This window comes from Haliaeetus leucocephalus, unplaced genomic scaffold, assembly GCF_000737465.1.
Source record: "Haliaeetus leucocephalus isolate CR32 unplaced genomic scaffold, Haliaeetus_leucocephalus-4.0 Scaffold251, whole genome shotgun sequence".
In the NCBI taxonomy this organism is placed as follows: Eukaryota; Metazoa; Chordata; class Aves; order Accipitriformes; family Accipitridae; genus Haliaeetus; species Haliaeetus leucocephalus.
This window is the reverse complement of record NW_010972687.1, coordinates 2,313,047-2,325,342: the sequence shown is the minus strand read 5'-3', so window position 1 is coordinate 2,325,342 and position 12,296 is coordinate 2,313,047. Positions and strand designations below refer to the sequence as shown.

Below are 12,296 nucleotides of genomic sequence, written 5' to 3'. Positions count from 1 at the left end.
TGAATCACTTCTGTTGCTATCTTACTTCAATTTTTCATTTTTAAACAAACCATTTTTATGAATGGAATTTGAAAAAAAATCTAGTATGACCAGAGATCTACTAATATGTATGTAATCCAAACAAGTGGGATGTAATAATAATTGCTGCTTTAAGCATGATGTGTTTTAGCATTTATGTATTCACAGAGTATTCAGATCACATATCAACTACCTGAATTAATTATGGGTATCTCATTCCTTACTGAATCTTTCTTTTTTGCACCGAAACAAGTGCATTATGTTATGCTGCCTATGGCTTTTAGTGAAAAGTTGAAAGCACCCACAGCAGGAAGCAAGTGTTTTAATGACAGCTAATTTGAGTATCTGAGGAAGACCTCAACATGAAATTCAGTCATAGCCTGTTGCATCACAGAAGCACAGAACAGGAAATACAGAAAAAGCTAAAATTGTAATGGAGCAGTTTTGATACAGACACATTCTAAGTCCTTCATCTTAGCAATTTTGAGTTCTCCAGCTTCAGGAAACAAGATAATGGGTTGTTCTGGTTGTATTGGGACAGTTATTTCCAGAGAATGTTCCCTCAGTGGTTTCTGAAAAATCAATCTAGAGTCAAGGGATATTAATTCTGAATACACAAAAATAAGGCATAAAAAGCAACTTTGAGGATGTTAATGCTAGTTTTTACTCTTTATGATACACAATAGATGCTTCCAAACTCGGATTTTTCATCTGCAAGAGACCTTTTTCTAGACTATACATACACATCCAGTGCATGCAATGGCCTTTTGACATGAGGAAGAAATTATATGGGAGAAGAGACACATGGCAGCTTAGTTCAGATGGTGTTGCAGTATTAACCTTGCTTTGGCTAAGGCCAAGGAAGAGAGCGTGTCCCAGAACTGGGGTCCAACTGTCACATGAACCAAGCTTGAACCACCACTGGGGAGAAATGCTTTCTGACATAAAATGACCTCTGCCTTTCAAAATGAACATTTATTAACAAGTGGTAAGAGTAGAATTAGGGTTGGGATGACTATCACAAAGAATCCAGTTATCAAGGCTTGAAGCAATGTCATGTTAAGTGATCACCCTGGTACTCAAATAAAGCATATTCCACAAGATGAGCTAAAGTAGAATACTTCACTATGCAATTCTAAGGCACTAGGAGAAAATACTCCACCATTAATGTGGTTTAAGTGTAATAAAATGTCATTTTGTGATTGCATCAATGCAAACAAGGGCTAGAACTGCCATGGATAGTGAGCATATCCTCATTGCTCAAAGAAAATTAAAAAGCATTTTTTTTCTAATCAATTTAATTATTCAATGTTCCACACACTCCTCTGCAGCCACTCATATTTATTTAATCATATTAAGTAGTTTACTTCAGCTTTTTGCTTTCCTCATTTACTTTAAGGGGAGAGTAGACTTGGGATTTGATATGGAAAAAATTTGCAGCATCAGTTATGCACACAACTATTTGCAGCAGAGATACCTGAACACATGCCCAGTCTTGAATCAAAATAACATAATGTACATTATACATATCCTGAACTATTGCAGTGTTTCTGCTTAAAGCTTCAAGCTCTGTGATCTGGCAAATAAGGGTCACGCCCCCGTAAAAATCGGTGCAAGTGTCTCCATTGATTCAATTGGATTTCAGATGAGACCTAAATAAATTAATGAAAACTATCTGTGCTAACATATTTCATGGCACTGAGATGCTACATTTGTCAGATAATTTGATGCAAACAGTTTTCTCAGTTTCAGTACTTAAAGACCTCCTATTGTAGTCACATCCCTGGCAGACAGCAATATTGGGTGAACAAGTAGTTCTTCTCATTTGTTCTAACTCCACAGATGTCCATTTCATCATGGGACATTTTAGTAACACTGGAGACTTTTTGAACATTAAATAAAACTGGAAATTTGCACTACTTAAGAAATAAAAGTAATCAAAAGAAAAAACCTCATCCTTGGATGTTAGTAATGAATGTTAGTAATAGCAGTCCGAAGCTTCTAAGGGGAAGCAATCCTCTGAAAAATTTACTATTCCCATTGTGAATAAGCTAAAGCTCCCACAGTTACCATTAATAAGAAACTGCACAGGATATTTCTGGCTTGATAGATCAGATCTTTATCTTTAAATTATTCTTAAATAATCACATATATCAAGATAAAATAACCTGATCACATTTAATTTCCCACTAGAATATCTCTGAAAACCTTTCTTGTTCCCCCTCCCCCACCCTCAATTTGTGTTACAAGGATCAAAATCAACTTTTTATTCCAGAGAAATGCACAGAAACATTAAATTTCCTCATTTGTATGTAATAAAGGTAGCATATATGCTTGAAGATCAGTGTCTTAGTAAGTACTGTGCTGCTGACTGTCCCTCACATTAAGTTTTAAAATTTCTTTGCTAATGTGACCATTAAAAAAGCACTGGTTTTATTACTATGCAAAGAAATAGAAAGAATATTTTTACCATGCAAATAGAAAGTGATTGTGCCCCCCCCAAGCTCTCCCTGAAGACGGATAGTTGTTAGTCACCTCACATTCTTGTAAAGTCAGTTAAATCAGAAAGACTTTGTAGGCAATTTAAGAGAAATGTTATTTAGTCTCTTCAGGAGACAGAAATGAAGGAGGGTTGTGATACCTTCTGTTTCCTTATCAACCCTTCCGCAGTTTATAGAGCTAGGATTAGCATGGAAGATTGAGTAGAAGTCCCTCATGTCCCTGCTGGCCTTTCCAGTAAGACACCTGAAGGCTAGAGAAAGAGAGAAAAAAGCAAGCAGCAAGGGAATCTCAGTCTAACTTCTGTGGAGGAAACAGTGGAATAAATAATCTAATAATCCATGTTGGAAGATGACAAAGAGCCATATGTCATGAGCGGATCTATTAAACTTGCCAATTTCCAAACACAACACAAGAATTTTTAAGCACATCTGTCCCTTCTGCTCATAGTGGGCAAAACAAGAAATCATAGACTTTAAGTGCAGCAGGAAAGACCCAGGCAGACACCACAGAAAAATATTTCCAATGCACAGATAGGGTCACTGTAAAAGATCGCCTATGAGGGTTATGGCTTTAGGAACTTAGACAAACACCTGTAAGAAATTATGCATATTGAAGTAGTCCTGCTAGTGACAGGATAGAATAAACAACTCTTGGGGGTCTCTTTTCACAATGTATCCCAATTTACCCTGTTCTCACAGGAGAAGGTAAGTGTAGGACCTCTAAAAAAATCAATATCTTCTTTTTTAAGACAAAGTTGGTTTTGAACTCAATAATTTTTAAAAGTATTTTGCTTCCAAGCAGTATTACTTTGCAACCAGATATATCAAAGACAATACAAAAATTACAGCCATCACATCCAAAACCAAAGGGTTATCTTTACCTACTGCTGTGCTCTTAATGAGCATTTTGGGCAATCTTAATGCCTGATCTACCTGTCCTTCAGGCACAGGGAGTTGATCCCTTCCTTGGATGGCTCAGTCATTGGATTGCATGTAGCAAATTATTTGTTATCATTATTGCCATCGTAACCTGGCACCACTATTGCTTCTGTGAGTACAGGCTAAACAGCTAAATGTGAGAAAACTGCTTTGAGTGATGCAGTTCAGGAAAAGGGCCAGCTGGGAGGTGTGCAGAAATGTAGGAAAAAAACCTGAGAAAAGCAGTAGTATTATGGCTATGTTGTGCAGATCTTCACAGTTTTAATGTGATAACACAGAATTGCAGCCAGAAACACTTCATCAAATACAGCCTCCTGCATATGACACCACCTAGTAATTTGTACTAAACCCAAAAGTTGAACAAGAATGTATTTGGAAAATGCCTTCTGCAATTCAGAAAACTTAGAAAATTCAACATACAATCATAGAAAAGTCAGTCTGGGAAGTCCTCAAGGTATCCTGTAATTAGTTTACCCAGTTGTAGTTTTAGTCTCTCTTTCTAGCTGTGTGCAAAGATGCACATCGAGCCAAAACACTGGGAAACTGAGGTGTGATACTGCATTACAACAGACCCAGCAGCAACATGCCATGCTGATTCAATAAACCACAAAGTTCAAAAAATGGCATCTGTCCATAACAAAATAATGTGATGCATCCTCCTTAAATTCTTAATTATGATGGCTCTGTAAGTTACTACATCTGCCCTCTCCATCTACTAACAACAGGTGAAGAAAAAGGCAACTGAAAGACAATGTTCAAGACAATGTTCACTCAATCACCTTCTCACTAATGTAAAATCAGCCTGATGATTGTTTTAATTACAAGAATCCTAACATTTTCTCCAGTATCTTCCTTGACACTGCTAAAAGCGCTTTGTCAGACTGTTTCATGTCATCATATTACTTGGGGGATGAAAGATATTTTCGATGAAGTGATTTTATTTCATGCTTTATTACCGGCTTTGACAAAAATTTCCAGAGAGCCCCAAGGGCATTCCTTTTTACACTGTAGCATAGTCTTGTTAGCAATTCAGGTGGAATAAAACCACTCAGCTTCACTTTATGGTCTTGTGCTCTGAATTTTTCACATAGCACCCTTTCAAACATAAGGAACAGTATTGCAGAACAACATTAAAATTTTATGCTGTTAATACAGGATTCCACTAACACATTAAGAATCATTGTATTTATAGCCTCTTGCTTGGATGACTTCTGTACTTAGTAGCATTTTACAATTATTTTTAAAACAAGTGTCTGTTCAGAACCAGCCTTAATGTTTTTCTAGTCTGTTAATATACATCAAAAATGCCTTTTTTTTTTTTTTTTAATTTGTCTGGAAACAAGAGCATAAAGCATCTCTCGTGCAGTCACAGATTAGGAAACTTGCATTTACTTTCTGATAGGTGTTTCATATATTATCAATTCTTGCAAAGGCCAGTGGGAGTTGAAGCCACTTGCCAACTCCTGTAAGTATTCAAATCTGAAAAGACTGAGCCTTATGGGAAGCAGAGATCATTTATGAGGCAAGTCCTGTGTGCAGGAAATGTGGACAAACCTGGATGACTTCTCTGATACCCCACCTTCATCATTGTAGCCCTCTGGCCAGGTGGCATAGAAGGCAGCAAAACCCCACTTTATTTTCTAAGACGAAGGTAAAGACACTAATGAAACAGCTGGATTTAGGAAAAACACTGTAAGGTAATATTGATGTGCAAGAGGATAAAAACCTGTAGCCATTGCAGGATCCTTACTTTAAAACAACCAGGTATTTTTGTACCTTAGCTGCTGCATCAAGACTGAAAATTTAATATTACTTTTTCTATCACTTCTTTTTGAAAAGCACTCACATGGCGGTGAGATACCTAGAAAGAAAAGCCTTTTTTTTTTCTAAAATTCCCGGTTTAAAAGAAGAAACTTTGCATTTACACAGCCTTTCCCTGAAAGTCAACATCATTTTTTCCCTCTACATGAAATTTGTAGCCTACAGCCTCCTCCTTCAAAATGGCACTGATGTGTCTAATCTCTTTTACATGTAGGCTATCACATGGAAACATGACTTCTACTGCTAGGCTTTTTGTTTTCATCTCTCCCTTTCTTTTTTCTTAATTGGGATAATATTTCTTGTTGTGGAGACTGATTTGCTGCTACACCACTTCCAAGTCAGTGGTCACCAACCTGAGTCATATTCATGGAAAAGATTCAGTCAATAAGGCAAACTGCTAACAAGCTCTGATTCACCTTAGATCACATTAAAAATGTACACTGCACCAAAGAATTAACCTCACAAAATGAGTGCTTCTGTATATAAAAAAGGAAAAATCATTATTAGCTTCCCCATTTCCTTCACTTTCAGAAGAAATGAACTGACATAATCTGTCAGAAACTCCTTACACGTGAACACGCCCAGTTGCCATGTGAGAAGGATAAGCTCATCTCACCGTTGGTGAGAAGCATGACTTCAAGAAATAAGCAGCTTTTGGGAATTTGCAACTCCCAAAAGGCATATTAGTAGTTCTTCAACCCCAGCTGCAAAATGTCTTCACCACGCCACCGTTACTTTGTTATAAAATGTAAAGTACTAGAGGCACAGCTAACAGTTGAGCAGCAGTAATGCAAGCATACCTGTGCAAAGGTGCCATGAAGCTACGTTGCAACACATGTTGCTACCCTGATTTGGGGTGTTAAATTATTTTCTTGATGATAAAGCAGGAGACTGCAAAGACACAGCAGTGCCCTAGCCAAGTCTCTTTCCTGCCATCCCTAAATAATGAAACTGATGGTACAGGAGCAGAACATGCAACAGAAAGCAGAATCTTTCTCTTTGCTGGTAAGATGGCTTTTGGGCTGCTAAACAAATAATGCGCCCAGAAAATCTGTGAATTCGAATCAAAACCATGCTACATCTATTACAACTGTAATAGATACAACTATGACCTCTCTGGCAGGAAAACAGAAGTTTGTTTATCAAATAATTTCTTTCTGAACAGAACTTATATGCACTCTTAAAACTCACCTGTCATTCATACCAAATACAGCATCCCACCATACCAACAGGTGTGACTACTTTCTCTATTAGCCTATTTACAAGAAAATAGTTACATTGACTGGTATTTTCTACATGCCTGTGTTCTAGGCAGTCTTATCTTATGGGCTGAACTGTCATCATTTCCCAGAATGCATCAGACCCTCCTGAAGGAAGCATAGCGGTGGCTCATTCGTTATTACAATTTAAGTCAGTAAGCAGCTGAGTGCAGGCACAGGTAAATTACTACCCTCATTTTACTGTCGGTAATGTGCATATTACTTCCAGAAACATTTAGTGCGCCAGCTCACTAATGATAACAGTATGCATTAGGATTTGTTCCAAGTATCTCAGTTTTTCAATCCAGACTTAGTAAACCTGCCCTCTCATTTTATTGCAGTTTGAAAGGTGGATATGGTAAATCAACTAAAATAATAATCAGAATCAATTCTTAACTATTAAACAGTGAAAAACCAGGAGACCCCACTGCCAACTGGACATCAAAAGACTCACTAAGAGAAAAAACTCTACACATTTTGACTGTCTTTGTGTCTAGCTTTCTCCTCATTTTCTCACTGATAGTGAAAAAAATAGCATTAAAAGCTTACACTTCCATTTCTGAAGACCATAACACAATCTAACATTACTATCTCATGATTACGGCACACAAATCCACTTGCAAGTAATTTTAAAAATTATTTATCAGAAGTATCTTCCCTGAGTTATAGGACTATTCTATCAGTCCAATAACCTTTTTTTTCAAATCCACGTGAGGAATAAAATCAGCTCCAAAAGATATAGCTTTCTTCTCTCTTACAGTCACTTTTTCTCACAGTAGAGGGTTCAGAAGCATAAATATTTATTGTTTTATAAAGAACATATTTCATTCTTCCATCATTCTGGAGAAGCAAATTTTTCATTTAGTTTACCAAATGAGATTTTTTAAAAAGTATCCTGAAATAAAGTTGCATTTGGTAATCAAATAGCAATGAGAATTTAGCTGATTTAAGCTGTTGAACAGTGCAATATTTCACCACGTGCCTTAATGAAGCCTGCCACATATTTCCCAGTCTTTATTCCTGTAGATACCTTTTTTTATGCACATAACCAGACTTGCTGTAGCAGGAGAAATATTGTCCACACTTTTATTTCACATATTTCAGCCTAGCCAGAATTTCATGTGTATATATTGTCACACTTAAAAGACTGTGTCTCATTCTAATGAACCATTTTTTAGCTTTTTAGTTTTCTCTTGGGTTACCTTTTGCATTCTTGGTAGGGCAATCAAATAAAAATAATTAACAAAAATAACATCTAGTTTCTCGTTTGGTAAGAAATTTAGTGTCTGATCTCTTTAAGATTCTGGGAGTTCCTGGAGCTAGATAGGTTGTTGCCCAGGTTGGGTAAATGTTCTCTGTATTTTTTTGGTAGAGCTGAGCAGGCATTTTCACTCAGCCGTATGCTGGGAAAAATGAGCCAAAACATTTTCTCCAGTGTTTCTTCTGACTCACACTGTTTCCCTTCCTCTGGCCCTTCCAAAGTTTCTGCCTTCCAAGTCTACTTACTGACATGCAATTCAAATTTATTACAAAAAATTTATAGTGGTCTTACTAAGAAAAAACAGACTGGGTAATTTGTTGCTTTCCAAATGTTTAATACAGTACTTCTACATACGCATGTCTCTAAATCTGTGGTGTCACGCTTATTGCACATTACAGACCTTTTATTTTTCAGTCCTCTGTCTACTCTCAGTTCAGTTGGGTTTTTTTAGCATATTGTTCATTCCTTGATCCCATGACATGTATCATACCTGTCCCAAGCAGAAGTTCAACATCTGCATTCACTCCGAGGGCACAGGGTCCTCTGAGTGAAGTGTTTAGTATGATGTCATTCATTAATTTTTTAAGGCCATAGAACATTGTTCTATAATGTGTGTTTTCTCTAAATCCTGCCATTTGGACTTGGCTTCCTTTCCTGGGAGTCAATCTCTTCTTCCGACATGTGGAGACTCAGAAACTCTCTTCCACCGCAAAACAAACAGAAATGTGTCTAAGAGAGCTTTCTGCGACTGGAACAATAGCTCTTACATACACAATGGCACAAAGTAGATCAGGACTCCTTGCCACTAATATTAGCCCTTCCTTAAAAGAAATAAAAAAGTATTAAGAAGACCTAGGCCAAACATACAAAGAAACAAGCTTCAGAACTCAGGTAGAGAAACAGAAGCTGGACAAGTCACTGCTGGAAACCCACTTCTGGAAACTAACCTGACTGTCTCAGGAGAATGACAGTTCCCCACTCTGCACAAAGCCACCGTCTCTGCACATGTGCTCAAGGCACTTCTTAATCCTCTTACTTCAGATGGGAAGGCATTAGATGGTGCGTTAGCGTATGTTTAAGCATATCGAAACAACTACAAAAAGTACCAGCGTGGAACATACTACAGGAAATATTTATTAGGGGGGAAAAATGGGAGCAGTGAAGGATGAGTGATGACACAAGTAATAAAAATGTTCTCCGATAATTTGTTTCAATCTGTACTTCAAATACAGCTGCTAGTACTCTATGTGCCTGTTAGAAAATGAAAAACTGAGAAAATAGGATTATAAAACCATACCTAAACATGAGGGTATTAGTGAAGTGAGTTAGAACAGGAACACACGCCTGGAAGAAAAGCAGAGGGAGCAAAGCTGCACAGTATCTGCAGATGATCCTAGTTTACTTAAATCAAATGAGACCACTGTGGCCAAAGCCATATCAAATGTCAGTTCAGGCAACTGACCGCTGCACACCATTTCAACGGAATGGAATAAGAGCATAGCCTACCTGCAGAGTAACACCTTTTATTATTTATTTATAACCAGTCATTTCAAGAGAATCCTGTAGATTGGTTAGTGAGTAATACAAAGTAAGAGGTCTCCATCCAAGTCCTAGATCCCAATGTTTATGTAGATCCATCAGTGTGAAAGCAGTGATGCTACACTTAAAATTATATCCACAGGATAAGAACTTTAAACTTCTCATTGAGAAGATATGGAATTAATTAAAAAGTTCATTCTGTTTATTACTAAGGTCCAGGTCATGCCACAGTGATTTTTTTCATGTGTAAAACAGGAAATCTCTGCTATCTCTCATTCTTACAAGTTCAGGCAAAGGTGTATCCTTATTAATGGTGTCATTTAGTTGTTTTGTTCTGGTAGACTAAAATAAAACACGGAAATGACAAAGACGCAGCGATACTTTATATTCTCTTACTCTTAATAAAGCTACAGTGTACATTGAAATAGAGTTTGGCAACCATAGATAAAGCGGATAATAAAAATGTGCCATTACATATCAGCTGTTGCAAAGTTTATTCTGTTATTGAGGGCATTCTCTGCACAGAAAGGCTGTATAAAAAAGGGTCTACTGGATGTCTCCTGAGAAACAATATTGTATTAGCCCTTAGGACCATTTAATCCATTTGGAAACTGGGCAATTAAAAAATGAGCCTAGATTATTGCACTTGCCTGTCCAATGTTTGTGGATTTACAGGAGCACCCTTCATTTAGGAAAAAAAAAAGAAGAAAGAAGGATTTCTTCTTTCTTTTTTGGAGAAAGACACGAAAGGTAAAAGAATACAGACACCCTTCTGATGTGTGAATTTGTATACAAAAAAATTTTCAAATTCCCCGAGGAAAAACAGGAAAATATTTATACTGCTCATCTGGTAATTTAATGCTGCTGTTATCACACTCTTTCCTTAATAGCTCTTCATGACAGGAGAATTCCTCCAGGTTGGCTATATTACCTTTTGGGGAATTAGGACAATGGGACCCTGCTCTTATGTGAATCACTTGCTTTGAACATGTTAAAAAATAAAAGACAAAGATAAGAAGTATATATTGGAAGGAAAATTTTAAGCTGATTGGGAGCCTTGAAGATGCTGATATACACACTTCCTTCTCCCATCAACCAGCTCTGCTCATCAGATCAGGAAGGTGCCAGAGTCTCACATCCTTTGCTGTGGTCTCTCCCACACCTCACACACACCTCCGTGCAGAGGTTGCTTATTTCTGGTTATTTGCCCTGCTCTTCTTAACTCTGCAGGGTCCGTTCCCTATCTGGCTTTAAAAGGTTATAGCTGTAGCTTCAGAAAATCACTGTTAGTCAGCTTTTTTAATAATTAATCGCAACGTTCACCCTTAAAATGTGCAGTGAAGAGAAGCCATACACAGGGGGCAACATTTGCCTGCCAAAAAAGAAATAATTGCAGACTTTTTTTTTTTTTTTCCTGATACTGAGAATGATATTAAGATTCCCCCCATCTGAGTTCTCACACCTCAGGAAAATTATGTTTTCCTAAATGTATCCAGCTTGTAGAATACAGATATTCTAATGTGTGCTTCTGGGGTGGTGGTGGGGAAGCCTTTGCGAAAGAACCAACACCACTTTCTGATTTGTTCTGTATTTAGTTGTATTTTGTTTTTTCAGCAATCTAAGTTTTATCTTTCTTCTGTTCTTTGGAGCTGCTCACAATGTACCTCCCAGAAGCCATACATCTGGTTTGGAGACAGAAACATTTTTCTAGGGTAGCCCCTTCCTGTCAGGATATGACAAATACCTGTTACGATACACAGTATGGTCACATGTGCATCACTTATAATAACTCTACATGCAATATATGTCTGCTAAGTGCACTATCATACACTACGCTACTGTTCAAGTGTGTTGCATTAGTGAGGACTGACCTAATTTCAAAGCTACCCACACAAAATCAAATGGTTGTATCAAACATTACCTTCTAATACACTGTTAGGGTAGCCATGTTTTACCTCGCTGCCTATTAATTTCAAAGCCAAACTATCAAGTACTAAGATGAACTGAGATGATTAGTGTCATGAATCCAGCTCTGTGTAAAAACGTATTACAGGTGCAGAAGCCTAAAGGGACCTGACTATACTGTTTAGATTTTCATTGTATAATCTGATTAAGAAGTTCCAAGAACAAAGATGACTTTTAATGTAACCTTTTTTTGGTCAAAAAGTTGATTCAAGGCATTTTGTTTTCCAGTTACAGATGCCTCTAAACTGGCTTCAGTGGGAGACGCAGTAGTAGTGGTAATCTGCGTGCCGAGATTAAGAGCCCTCCACTGCCTATAATCCCAGGTAATTTTTTCAAATAGTTAATAATTATCTCCTAGGGACGGACATTTAAAAACACCTTCAAAAGCGTGCCACGAGGTTTAAACAAGCAAGGAAACAAACAAAAAATCGTCATCGGAAAGTTTCACTGATGGCGTCTGCACTGCTAGCCCTTTAAACTGACCCTGTTCCCATCGCCAGCGTCCAACGAACCCAGCCGACCTTTGTCCGCTCACATACTGTTCCACTCGCCAGCTGGTCCGGCCCGAGTAGCACTTACTGGACCTTCAGGTGTTTGTTTCCCGGGGACTGGGTAAGCCCAAAGAACAGAGAGCGGAGGGCTGCTCACAAAGGAACGCGCCGTGGGAAACGGGCGCCTTCCTCACCCCGAGAAGTTGACGGCCTGCTTTTTCCAAGAGAAGGCGAACAGAAGCACGGGTGACATCCACCACCCCTCGCTCCCCTTCCACTCCCCCCTCGCAGACCCTTCTCGACAGCTAAACGTGCCGCGCCGGAGCGCAGACACGCGGCCGTGGCACCTCCAGGTGCTCGCCAGGGGCTCCCGCGGCAGCAGGGGAGCTAATCAATAGTAAAGCCGGGACTGTTTCCGAATCAACTTTCCAGCAACAGCGCCTGCGGCGCGCCCGGCCGGGTGCCGAGCGGCGGGTGCCGAGCGGCGGGTGCCCAGCGGCAG

General features: G+C 38.5%; 1 protein-coding gene across 4 annotated transcripts in view; it reads right to left on the bottom strand.

The window, feature by feature from the left end:
• Positions 1-12,296, bottom strand: part of TRPM3 (transient receptor potential cation channel, subfamily M, member 3) — a 276,569-nt gene that overhangs the window by 264,109 nt on the left and 164 nt on the right. The window lies entirely within an intron of this gene.